Source organism: Arachis stenosperma, chromosome 5 (assembly GCF_014773155.1).
Source record: "Arachis stenosperma cultivar V10309 chromosome 5, arast.V10309.gnm1.PFL2, whole genome shotgun sequence".
Taxonomy (NCBI): domain Eukaryota; kingdom Viridiplantae; phylum Streptophyta; class Magnoliopsida; order Fabales; family Fabaceae; genus Arachis; species Arachis stenosperma.
The window spans coordinates 27,399,777-27,412,815 of NC_080381.1; the positions used below are offsets into that span (position 1 = coordinate 27,399,777).

Sequence of the window (13,039 nt, forward strand, 5' to 3'; positions counted from 1 at the left end):
TTCAAGGAATCTCTATACTGTGACATAGAGGATTCCACACTTTCTGTTTCTCTTCTCTTTCATATGAGCAGGAGCAGAGACAAAGGCATTCTTGTTGAAGCTGACCCTGAACCCGAGAGAACCTTGAAGAGAAAGCTAAGAGAAGCCAAGGCACAACTCTCTTTAGAGGACCTGACCGAATTCTTCAAGGAAGAAGAACAAATGGCAGCCGAAAACAACAACAATGCCAACAATGCAAGGAAGGTGCTTGGTGACTTTACTGCACCTACTCCTGATTTCTATGGGAGAAGCATCTCTACCCCTGCCATTGGAGCAAACAACTTTGAGCTTAAGCCTCAATTAGTTTCTCTAATGCAACAGAATTGCAAGTTCCATGGACTTCCAATGGAAGATCCTCATCAGTTTTTAGCTGAATTCTTGCACATCTGTGACACAATCAAGACTAATGGGGTTAACCCTGAGGTCTATAGACTGATGCTATTCCCTTTTGCTGTGAGAGACAGAGCTAGAATATGGTTGGATTCTCAACCTAAAGAAAGCCTGGACTCTTGGGAAAAGCTAGTCAATGCCTTCTTGGCAAAGTTCTTTCCACCACAAAGATGGAGTAAGCTTAGAGTGGAAGTCCAAACCTTCAGACAGAAGGATGGAGAATCCCTCTATGAAGCTTGGGAAAGATACAAACAATTAATCAGAAGATGTCCTTCAGACATGCTTTCTGAATGGAGCATCATAGGTATTTTCTATGATGGTCTCTCTGAACTATCCAAGATGTCTTTGGATAGCTCTGCTGGAGGATCTCTTCATCTGAAGAAGACGCCTGCAGAAGCTTAAGAATTGATTGAAATGGTTGCAAATAACCAATTCATGTACACTTCTGAAAGGAATCCTGTGAACAATGGGACAAGTCAGAAGAAAGGAGTTCTTGAGATTGATGCTCTGAACGCCATTTTGGCTCAGAACAAGATATTGACTCAACAAGTCAATTTGATTTCTCAGAGTCTGTCTGGAATGCAAAATGCACCAAAAAGTACTAAGGATGCTTCATCTGAGGAAGAAGCTAATGATCCTGAGAACCCTTCCATGGAAGAGGTGAATTACCTAGGAGAACCCTATGGGAACACCTATAATTCTTCATGGAGAAATCACCCAAATCTCTCATGGAAGAATCAAGAGAGACCTCAACAAGGTTTCAATAATAATGGTGGAAGAAACAGGTTTAACAATGGTAAACCTTTTCCATCATCTTCTCAGCAACAGACAGAGAGCTCTAAGCAGAATACCTCTGACTTAGCAACCATGGTCTCTGATCTAATCAAAACCACTCAAAGTTTCATGACTGAAACTAGATCCTCCATTAGGAATTTGGAAGGACAAGTGGGTCAGCTGAGCAAGAAAATTACTGAACTTCCCCCAAGCACTCTCCCAAGTAACACTGAAGAAAATCCAAAAGGAGAGTGCAAAGCCATAAATATGGCCGAATCCTGGGAGGAAGAAGAGGCAGTGAACGCCACTGAGGAAGGCCTCACTGGACGTCCACTGGCCTCCAATGAGTTCCCCAATGAGGAACCTTGGGAATCTGAGGCTCAAAATGAGACCATAGAGATTCCATTGGACTTACTTCTGCCATTCATGAGCTCTGATGAGTATTCTTCCTCTGAAGAGGATGAGTATGTCACTGAAGAGCAAGTTGCTAAATACCTTGGAGCAATCATGAAACTGAATGACAAGTTATTTGGAAATGAGACTTGGGAGGATAAACCTCCCTTGCTCACCAAAGAACTGGATGACTTGTCTAGGCAGAAATTACCTCAAAAGAGGCAGGATCCTGGGAAGTTTTCTATACCTTGTACCATAGGCACCATGACCTTCAAGAAGGCCTTGTGTGACTTGGGGTCAAGTGTAAACCTCATGCCCCTCTCTGTAATGGAGAAATTAGGGATCTTTGAGGTGCAAGCTGCAAAAATCTCACTAGAGATGGCAGACAACTCAAGAAAACAAGCCTATGGACTTGTAGAGGATGTTCTGGTTAAGGTTGAAGACCATTACATTCCCACTGATTTCATAGTCCTAGAGACTGGGAAGTGCATGGATGAATCAATCATCCTTGGCAGACCCTTCCTAGCCACAGCAAAGGCTGTGATTGATGTTGATGGAGGAGAGTTGATCATTCAAGTGAATGAAGAATCCTTGGTGTTTAAGGCCCAAGGATATCCCTCTGTCATCATGGAGAAGAAGCATGAAGAGCTTCTCTCAAAACAGAGCCAAACAGAGCCCCCACAGTCAAACTCTAAGTTTGGTGTTGAGAGGCCACAACCAAACTCTAAGTTTGGTGTTGAACCCCCACATTCAAACTCTAAGTTTGGTGTTGGGAGGTTCCAACACGGTTCTGAACAACTCTGAGGCTCCATGAGAGTCCTCTGTCAAGCTAATGACAGTAAAGAAGCGCTTGTTGGGAGGCAACCCAATGTTTATAATTAATTATTTTCTTTTGTTATTTTATCTTTTTTGTAGGTTGATGATCATAAGAAGTCACAAAAACAATGAAAAAAGCAAAAACAAAATGAAAAACAGGAAGAAAAACAGCACACCCTGGAGGAAGATGCTGCTGGCGTTTAAACGCCAGTCAGCCTAGCAGTTGGGCGTTTAACGCCCAGTCTGGCACCATTCTGGGCGTTTAACGCCAGAAAGGGGCACCAGACTGGCGTTAAACGCCAGTAAAGGGCAAAAACCTGGCGTTAAACGCCAGGAATGGGCACCAGCCTGGCGTTTAACGCCAGAAAAGGCTCAAAACGTGGATTTTGATGCCATTTGGTGCAAGGATGCCTTTTCCTTGACACTACAGGATCTGTGGACCCCACAGGACCCTACCATCATTCTCTCTCTTCTTCCCCCACTCACCAATCACCTCAACACCTCTTTCCCAAAAACCCCTCACCTATCAAATCTCATATTTCTCTTCACCATTCACATCCATCCTTCATAAATCCCCACCAACCTCACCCTTCAAATTCAAACCACTTTCCCTCCCAAACCCACCCTTCTCCAACCCTTCATTTTCCCACAACCTAAACACCCTTTCTTACCCTCCTTGGCCGAATACACCACCCTCTCCCTCTTCCTCATTTCTTCTTCTTCTACTCTCTTCTTTCTTCTTTTGCTCGAGGACGAGCAAACATTTTAAGTTTGGTGTGGTAAAAGCGTTGCTTTTTCATAACCATTGATGGCATCCAAGGCCGGAGAAACCTCTAGAAAGAGGAAAGAAAAGGCAAAGGCTTCCACCTCCGAGTCATGGGAGATGGATAGATTCCTCTCAAGGGTGCATCAAGACCACTTCTATGAAGTTGTGGCCTTGAAGAAGGTGATCCCCGAAGTCCCCTTTTCACTCAAAAGGGTGAATATCCGGAGATCCGCCATGAGATCCGAAGAAGAGGTTGGGAAGTACTTACCAACCCCATTCAACAAGTCGGAATCTTGATGGTTCAAGAGTTCTATGCCAATGCATGGATCACCAAGAACCATGACCAAAGTGTGAACCCGGATCCAAAGAATTATCTTACTATGGTTCGGGGGAAATACTTGGATTTTAGTCCGGAAAGTGTGAGGGTGGCGTTCAACTTGCCTATGATGCAAGGAGATGAGCATCCTTACACTAGAAGGGTCAACTTTGATCAAAGGTTGGACCAAGTCCTCACAGTCATATGTGAGAGGCGCACAATGGAAGCAAGATTCAAGAGGAAAGCCGGTCCAATTAAGAAGGCATGACCTCAAACCCGTGGCTAGAGGATGGTTAGAGTTCATACAACGCTCAATTATTCCCACTAGCAACCGGTCCGAAGTTACCATAGACCGGGCTATCATGATCCATAGCATCATGATTGGAGAAGAAATAGAGTTCATGAGGTTATAGCCCAAGAACTCTATAGGGTGGCGGACAAGACCTCTACCTTGGCAAGGTTAGCCTTTCCTCACCTCATTTGTCACCTCTGTTATTCAGTGGGAGTTGACATAGAGGGAGACATCACCATTGATGAGGACAAGCCCATCACTAAGAAAAGGATGGAGTACACAAGAGATCCCACTCATCATGAGATCCCTGAGATTCCTCAAGGGATGAATTTTCCTCCACAAGACTATTGGGGGCAACTAAACACTTCCCTAGGAGAGTTGAGTTCCAATATGGGACAACTAAGGGTGGAGCACCAAGAACACTCCATTCTCCTCCATGAAATTAGAGAAGAACAAAGAATCATGAGAGAGGAGCAACAAAGGCAAGGAAGAGACATTGAGGAGCTCAAGCACTCCATAGGACCTTCAAAAGCAAGGAAGAGCCGCCATCACTGAGGTGGACCCATTCCTTGATTTCCTTGTTCTTTATTCCTTTGTTTTTCGAATTTTAGTGCTTTGTGTTATCCATGCTTGTGTCTTATGATCATTAGTGTCTTAAGTGTCTATGCCTTAAAGTTATGAATGTCCTATGAATCCATCACCTTTCTTGAATAAAAATATGCTTAATTGAAAAAGGAAGAATTGCATGAATTTTGAATTTTATAATAGTTTAATTATTTTGATGTGGTGGCAATAATTTTGTTCTCTGAATGTATGCTTAAACAGTGCATATGTATCTTGAATTTGTGGTTCATGAATGTTGGCTCTTGAAAGAATGATGAAAAAGGAGACATGTTATTGAGGATCTGAAAAATCAATAAAATGATTCTTGAAGCAAGAAAAAGCATTGCTATTAAAAAAAAAAAAAAAAAAAACCGAAAAAAAAAAGAAAACGAAAAAAAATAATAAGAGTTGTGATCCAAGGCAAATAAGAGTGTGCTTAAGAACCCTGGACACCTCTAATTGGGGACTTTAGCAAAGCTAAGTCACAATCTGAAAAGGTTCACCCAATTATGTGTCTGTGGCATGTATGTATCCGGTGGTAATACTGGAAAGACAGAGTGCTTTGGGCCACAGCCAAGACTCAATAAATAGCTATGTTCAAGAATCATCATACTTTACTAGGAGAATCATTAACACTATCTGGATTCTAAGTTCCTAAAGAAGCCAACCATTCTGAATTTCAAAGGATAGATTGAGATGCCAAAACTGTTCAGAGGCAAAAAGTTAAAAGCCCCGCTCATCTAATTAATACTGATCTTCACAGATGTTTTTGGAATTCATTGCATATTCTCTTCCTTTTATCTTATTTGATTTTCAGTTGCTTGGGGACAAGCAATAATTTAAGTTTGGTGTTGTGATGAGCGGATGATTTGTATACTTTTGGCATTGTTTTAGTATATTTTTAGTATGATCTAGTTAGTTTTTAGTATATTTTTATTAGTTTTTAGTTAAAATTCACTTTCTGGACTTTACTATGAGTTTGTGTGTTTTTCTGTGATTTCAGGTTTTCTGGCTGAAATTGAGGGACCTGAGCAAAAATCTGATCCAGAGACTCAAAAGGACTGCAGATGCTGTTGGATTCTGACCTCCCTGCACTCGAAGCGGATTTTCTGGAGCTACAGAAGCCCAATTGGCGCGCTCTCAACGGCGTTGGAAAGTAGACATCCTGGGCTTTCCAGCAATATATGATAGTCCATACTTTGCCCAAGATTTGATGGCCCAAACCGGCGTTCAAAGTCACCTCAAGAAATCCCAGCGTTAAACGCTGGAACTGGCACCCAAATGGGAGTTAAACGCCCAAACTGGCACCAAGGCTGGCGTTTAACTCCAAGGAGAGTCTCTACACGAAATTTGCTTCATTGCTCAGCCCAAGCACACACCAAGTGGGCCCGGAAGAGGATTTTTATGTCATTTACTCATCTATGTACTAGTTTTCTATAAGTAGGACCTTTTACTATTGTATTAGGACATCAGGGTAGCTATCTTTGAGTTTTATGCTATCTTAGATCATTGGGAGGCTGGCCATTCGGCCATGCCTAGACCTTATGCTTATGTATTTTCAACGGTGGAGTTTCTACACACCATAGATTAAGGTGTGGAGCTCTGCTGTACCTCGAGTATTAATGCAATTACTATTGTTCTTCCATTCAATTCCGCTTGTTCTTTATCCAAGATATCACTTGTTCTTCAACATGATGAAGGTGATGATTGATGCCCATCACCATTCTCACCCATGAACAAAGTGACTGACAACCATTCTTGTTCTACAAGCATCTGAGGCTTAGTGAATATCTCTTGGATTCTTCGGAATCTTCGTGGTATAGGCAGGACCTGATGGCGGCATTCAAGAGAATCCGGAAGGTCTAAACCTTGTCTGTGGTATTCTGAGTAGGATTCAATGATTGAATGACTGTGACGTGCTTCAAACCTGTAACCTACTGGGCGTTAGTGACAGACGCAAAAGAGTTATTCTATTCCGGTAGGGGAGGGAACCAAACCGGTGATTGGCAGCACTGTGACAGAGTGTGTGCATTAGCTTTCACTGCGCGGATGGGAGGTAGCTGCTGACAACAGTGAGACCCTACACGAGCTTGCCATGGAAAGGAGTAAGAAAGGATTGGATGAAGGCATTAGGAAAGCAGAGAGACGGAAGGGAAGGCATCTTCATACACTTGTCTGAAGCTCTTACACCAATGATATACATAAGTATCACTATCTTTATCTTCTATGTTATTTTCGTTCATCATCATATATATTTGAGTTTGCCTGACTAAGATTTACAAGATGACCATAGCTTGCTTCAATGCTAACAATCTCCGTGGGATCGACCCTTACTCACGTAAGGTTTATTACTTGGACGACCCAGTGCACTTGCTGGTTAGTTGTGCGAAGTTGTGTAATGCCATGGTATTGAGCCACCAAGTTCTTGGAGCCATTACCGGGGATTATTTGAGTTGTGAAAAAGTATTGTTCACAATTTCGCGCACCAAGTGCAAATACATCCGGTGAGGGTTTGATGCTCAATTACATGTTTCCACCAATGATCATCTCCTTTCATGCAAGTTTGTAAAAATATTTAATAGCTCAATTCAATTGTGGTTTGGCATGGTTGTTAATACCTTTTGCCCTTGTGCTTATATATGCTTCTTGGGAATTAATTTATTTTGACCAAGCAATTGCATTCATGTACATAGTTGCATATAGGTAGATTGCATTTAGTTAGTTTTCATTGAATAAACGTTGATCCATTTGCTTTCTCTTGGTTTAAGCATGAGGACATGCTTGGTTTAAGTGTGGGGAGGTTGACAAACCCCGTTTTGACGGTTTATCTTGTATTGATTTTAGGGGATTTTATAACCTTTTACCCACATTTATTCAATGAAATAGCATGGTTTTGTATATTCTCCTTTAATTGTGCTTAAGAGTGAAAACATGCTTTTTAGGACTTAAAATAGCTAAATTTAATTCTCCTTGATTCCATTAGATGCCTTGATATGTTTGCTAAGTGATTTCAGATTTAGAAGGCAAAGATTGGATCAAGGGAATGAAGAAAGAAGCATGAAAAGTTGGAGAACTCATGAAGAAATGAAAGAACCGGAAAGCTGTCAAGCCGACCTCTTCGCACTTAAACGACCATAACTTGAGCTACAGAGGTCCAAATGATGCGGTTTCAGTTGGGTTAGAAAGCTAACATCCGGGGCTTCGAAACGATATAAGATTTGTCATAGTTGCTACACGTATGGCGGTGCGCACGCGCAAAGTACGCGCACGCGCCGTTGCTGCCACCTAGTTCACTTAAAGCAACATGTGGCCAGCGATTTTAGAAGCCTTGTGGGCCCAATCCAACTCATTTCTGTTACTATTTAAGCCAAGGATTGAAGGGGAATCAACATACTTTTCATACTTTTCATACTTTACATGTTAGTTACCACTAGTTTAGTTTAGTAGTTAGAGTTAGTTTCTAGAGAGAGAAGTGCGCTCTCACTTCTCTCTAGAATTAGGATTAGGATTAGGATTAGTTCTTAGATCTAGGTTTTAATCTTTGTTTTCTTCTACTTCTACCTTTCAATTCTTTGTTGTTACATTCATCTTCCTCTATTCTTTTGTTGTAATTTCCATTATGTTGTTCTTATGCTTTGTTGTGGATCTACTTTTGTTCCTCCTATTCTCTTTCAATTCAATTAGAGGTAATTCATAATAATTGTGTTCATTTGATTTGTTGTTGTTTAATTCTTTGCAATTGAGTAGTGTAGATTTACTTTTCTTGCAATTTCACTATGCTTTCCTTTTATGCCTTCCAAGTGTTTGATGAAATGCTTGGTTGGATTTTAGAGTAGAATTTTATACTCTTGGCTTGGAAAGGTAACTTAGGACCTCTTGAGTTACTAATGTCCAAGTAATTGATGATTGGGAGCCATTGACTCTCGTTCTCACTAATTGAATTAGTGGAGAGTTAGGACTTATGGACTAGGATTGATATAGCTCATTTGACTTTCCTTTACTACTAGTTAGAGGATGATTTAATGGAATTAATCCTTGCCAATTCTCATATTGTGGTTAGTGATTAGGATAGAGATCCTTGACCACCAACCCTTGCCAAGACCTTTTTAGCCATTAGTTTACTTTCTTACCATTTACTTTCATGCTTCTTATCCAAAACCCCAAAATACATTTCTAACCAATAACAAGACACTTTATTGTAATTCCTAGGGAGAACGACCCGAGGTTTGAATACTTCGGTTATTAATTTTAGGGGTTTGTTACTTGTGACAAACAATCTTTTGTATGAAAGGATTATTGTTGGTTTAGAAACTATACTTGCAACGAGAATCCATTTGTGAAATTCTAAACCGTCAAAAATCCAATCGTCAACACTGCATCTCCCTTATCATCTTTCAGCCCTCGATCCACCCCATTCTCAACTGAACATCCAGCCCCATCGGAGTGTAGATTCCGCCATAGTCAACCGGCCTCTCTTGCATGTGGAACATGCCTCTCCTCCCTCACGCTGGCCTTCTTCCCATCGCGGGTCTCCATTTCATCTGTCGGTGTTGCAATTCAAGCCCCGCCGTCATCGTTTCGGTCACGCGTTCTGGTGAGTGGCTCGACCCTCCTCTATCCCGCAGCAGCAACCATCCTTGTGGTACTGTTCTTCCTCCATCTCATCCTTGAGGTTAACGGTGAACAGCTCGGCCCTATTTGCTGCAACGACACCATCTCCCACTGCTGATAAGGTTGGATAATGAATTTGCTTACCTGATGAATTTTGTTTTGCTTGTAACTAGATGTTCATGCGTAGAATTTGTAACTGGATTTGATCAGGTTGTTTTTTTAAATTAGAACACTATGGTAGGAATTTCAATTTTTTGGGAACGTATTGTTCAAATTGATGCTCTTGATGGTTGCGTTAGTGTTTTCTTTAGCGCGAAAAATTTTGTTTATGCTTGAATTAGTAAGGACAGTGGTCCTGGTTTTCAAGCAATTGATTTGTGTTTGTTTTTATTTTTCTTGACTTGTTTGAATCATGTAGATTTTGTTAGTTATAATTTTGTTAGGTAAGATTTTGTTTGAATCATGGTTAGCAATAGTTACTAATTGTAACGCTTTGTGATCACTTTTAATTAATTTTGATTTTTTTAATGCTTATCAAGTTAAGTGTATGGCATTTTTTATGGTTGTTTGTGATAATTCATCTAATAAGTTAACGTGCTTGTATTGCTTGTAGAAGTAAATGGCTTATGTTTATTATTTGATTTGATTAATATCATGATTTTCATATCCTGGTATGTCATCTATATGGTTGTGCTGGTTTGTGTTTTTTTTTTACTTTCTTCATTCTTTCATGACTTAATAGTTCATATTTGTTTTGTTGTTCAGTATTATTTCATCTATTTTTTTTCTAAACAACAGATTCACAGATTGGTCTTTGAGTCCCTTTGAAGCCTTTATTTAGTTCAGTTATGTATTTTTGTATTATTACTTTCATTTGAGAACTCGGTAATTTTTTTATGAACCATATAATTTAAGTAGTTTTCTAGGTGTTTGTAGCGGCCTACAAGTGCTGATGGGCGACTACGACGCTTAATTAGGGATGTCAATGGGCGGGGCGGGGCGGGACAGGGGCGGGGGATGCCTCCCTACTCCCCATCCCCGCCCCCAAAATTAATCCCCATCCCCTCCGATCCCCGCCGTGGGGGGATAATTGTCCCCATCCCCATTTTCCGCGTTCTCCGTATTCCCTGTGGGGCCCATTCTCCATTCCCTTATGTTTAACATTCATATGAAAATTATAGTAAAAAATATAAAAAAATAAAAAATAAACTAGAAAATACTATTACAAACACACAAACATATCTTATCCAAGATTATAAGTCCACAAATACAACATAGTAAATTATAATCCATAAAATAAAATCTTAAAATATAATTTCCATTCTAAAAAAAAACAATAAGATATAGTCTTTAACATCAAGTGGAAACTGGAGAGAGTTGGGGCTGTGGGAAAGAACAGCGTATGATGCTGTGGGAGTTTTGGAGTTTGAACAAAGTGGAGATGGAAGAAAGTTGGGACTGGGAATAGAGAGTAGATGGCGCAGCAAACAACACAGTGAGTAGGTGTTCCGAGGGTTACCTGAAACGTGTAGCTCGGTCTTCTGGCAAGGCCCGAGGTGGGGGGTCTGTGACCCGAGCTGGTTGTGCTGAACGGCGGGGGGTTGTACCTGCAATGACACTCCGATGCTTAAGTTAGCATGGGTCCAAGCAGATATCAAGTAGAATTAGAGTATGCGTTATACCTGGGTGCTCCAGTGTATTTATAGTAGTTGGCTGCGATCATCCCTGGATAAGATATTCTTATCTTATCTTATCTTTTGGGAGATTCATCTCTATCTTTGCGGAACCGCCTTTCCCAGGCCCTTTCAGCCTTTAGGTTTTGGGCTTAGTTCCTTCTGATGGGCCTTTCTTTGGCCTGTTTGTCCGAGGTCCGACCTCGAACGTGGGCCTTGGGTCGAGGTCGGGCCTTCTATCAGCTTTACCGAGTTTGGAGAGCTCGGTCAGGGTATGAACAGTGCCCCTGCCCGAGTTCGTCTTTTTTCGGAAGGTCGAGCTCGGGCATAGTAGTTTTTTCAAAATTTGAAAACGGTCGTTTCAGCATTTATTGTTTGTTACCGTTTCTTCCTCGATTTCCGTGCGGCGCTCTGTGGAGGCTTTATTTATTTGCCCCTTTCTTCATTTTTCTTTGTTTATTCATCACTTCTTTTCGAGCATCTTCTCTTCTTTCTCTCTGTTCTTCGTCTTCCATTTTTGTGCGTTTTTCAGAGTTCTTTTCTGCGCCGCCGTTTTTCCTTTCGTCGGAGCTCGTCGCTTTCTTCTTTTCCAGGTTTGCTTTTTTCGCTTTTATTCTTCGTACGCTTCTTTTTTCTGATATCTTCTATGCCCGGGTTGCCCCGAAAAGAGGCGCCGCTATTGCTTTGTACGTGTGTGTGGGGGGACTCTTTTCTCCGATCCATTTTTGTTATTCGAGTTGCTGCCTTCTTGTTTGTAAAAGAACTTGCTTTCTTTTGTTTTTGTTGAATTTGGTTTTTCTGCCTTTGTGTGATTTTTGTCTTGCTGTTGTATTCTTTCTTTGTAGGCAAGATTTTTTTACGTCTCGAAAGGTGTTTCAAGCAATGTCGACCAAGATTCCGAGTGGTCTAGGTTGGGTAGATCCTGCTCCTTTAAGGGTCCCGTCTGTTGTAGATTCTGAGTATCTGATTAGGTTCCGTAGGGAGTGTAGTATTTGTGAGAACAGGGAGTCTGAGCGGGATTACGAGTTAGCAGCCCCGGAGTCCGAGGAGAGGGTATGTTTTCCGCCGTTAGAGAGTTCCGAGAAACTTTTCTTCTATGCTTATGATTGTTTCTTCTCCAAGCTAGGTGTCCGTCTTCCTTTCACCGACCTGGAATCCGAGGTCCTTTGGTCTTGTAACCTTGCCCCTACACAACTCCATCCGAACTCTTGGGCGTTTTTAAAGCTTTTCCAACTTTTGTGTCAGATTTTAGGCGTCTCCCCTTCTGTTTCTCTTTTTTCTTATCTGTTTGTACTGACGAAGCCGGGGTCGGTGCTGGGAAGGTGTCCCGGGTTTCGTTTAGGGCTAACCAGGGTAGGAAATTTTGCACTTTGTATGATGAGTCGTTTCACGATTTCAAAAACTATTACTTCAAAGTCCGGGCTGTTGGAGATGTCCGACCTTTTTTCTTAGATGAGAGTGGGGAGCCTTCGTTTCCTCTTTGTTGGCAAGAGAGTGTGGTGTCGGTTAAGTACACTTTCGAGAGTCTAGATGAGGTGGAACAGGCTTTCGTTGGTGTGTTGAGCAGTCTATGGGGTCGGGCACCTTACTTGGATACGAAGAAAATGTTGGGAGATCCAAGCCTTCTCCGTTCCGAGTTAGGTAGCTCCCGACCTCTTTTTGAGATTTCATTTTCATATTTTGACTTTGTTTTGATCTTTCTGTTTGATAACCTCTTTGTTTCGTTTCTGCAGAGATGTCTTCTCAGGCTGATTCTATGAAGTTTCTCCGTCGAGCGAAGAAATCTGCGGCATCTCGGAATATCGAGGCTGAAGCCTCTCCCCAACCTTCTCCGCAGAAGACTACAATTGGTGTTCAGACTCGGTCGAAGACCATTCCGGTCCCTCAGTTCCGAGCTATAACTCAGGATCCTCCGACCTCCGGACCCGGTCAGCTTTCCCCGACCTCGACCTCGGGTCCTCCCCCTAAGAGACAGAAGACTTCCCGAGAGCCTGCTGGTTTCAATGACAAGGATTTCGATGCTCTCGGTTGGGTTGAGCAGCACATTCTTCCTCAGACTTTTATTTCTACTGATGATGCGTCCATGGAGCATCACTTTCAGTATATGGCGCGGAGTTGTGTTCGGATGGCTAGCCTTCATGCCGCCATTGCTCGGGAGTTTAAGAAAGCTCCCCTTGGGGCGACCAGCTCCCGACTTGAGAAGGCCCGGTCCGAGCTTGATAAGGTTAGTCAGCTGAAGGATGCTAGGATTGCCGAGCTGGAGGAGTCTTTGGAGGAAGAGAAGACTAGGGCTACCGCGGCTGTGGCGGTGGCGAAGACGTCTGAGGAGATGGCGAGGGTGGCGACGGAGAACTATACCAAGCTGT

The 13,039-nt window shown here is 42.1% G+C and overlaps 1 non-coding gene across 1 annotated transcript; it reads right to left on the reverse strand.

The window, feature by feature from the left end:
* Window positions 1-606: 606 nt before the first annotated feature.
* Window positions 607-714, reverse strand: LOC130984048 (small nucleolar RNA R71). The gene has a single exon (XR_009088008.1). It is a non-coding gene; the product is annotated as a small nucleolar RNA R71 (small nucleolar RNA).
* Window positions 715-13,039: the final 12,325 nt, after the last annotated feature.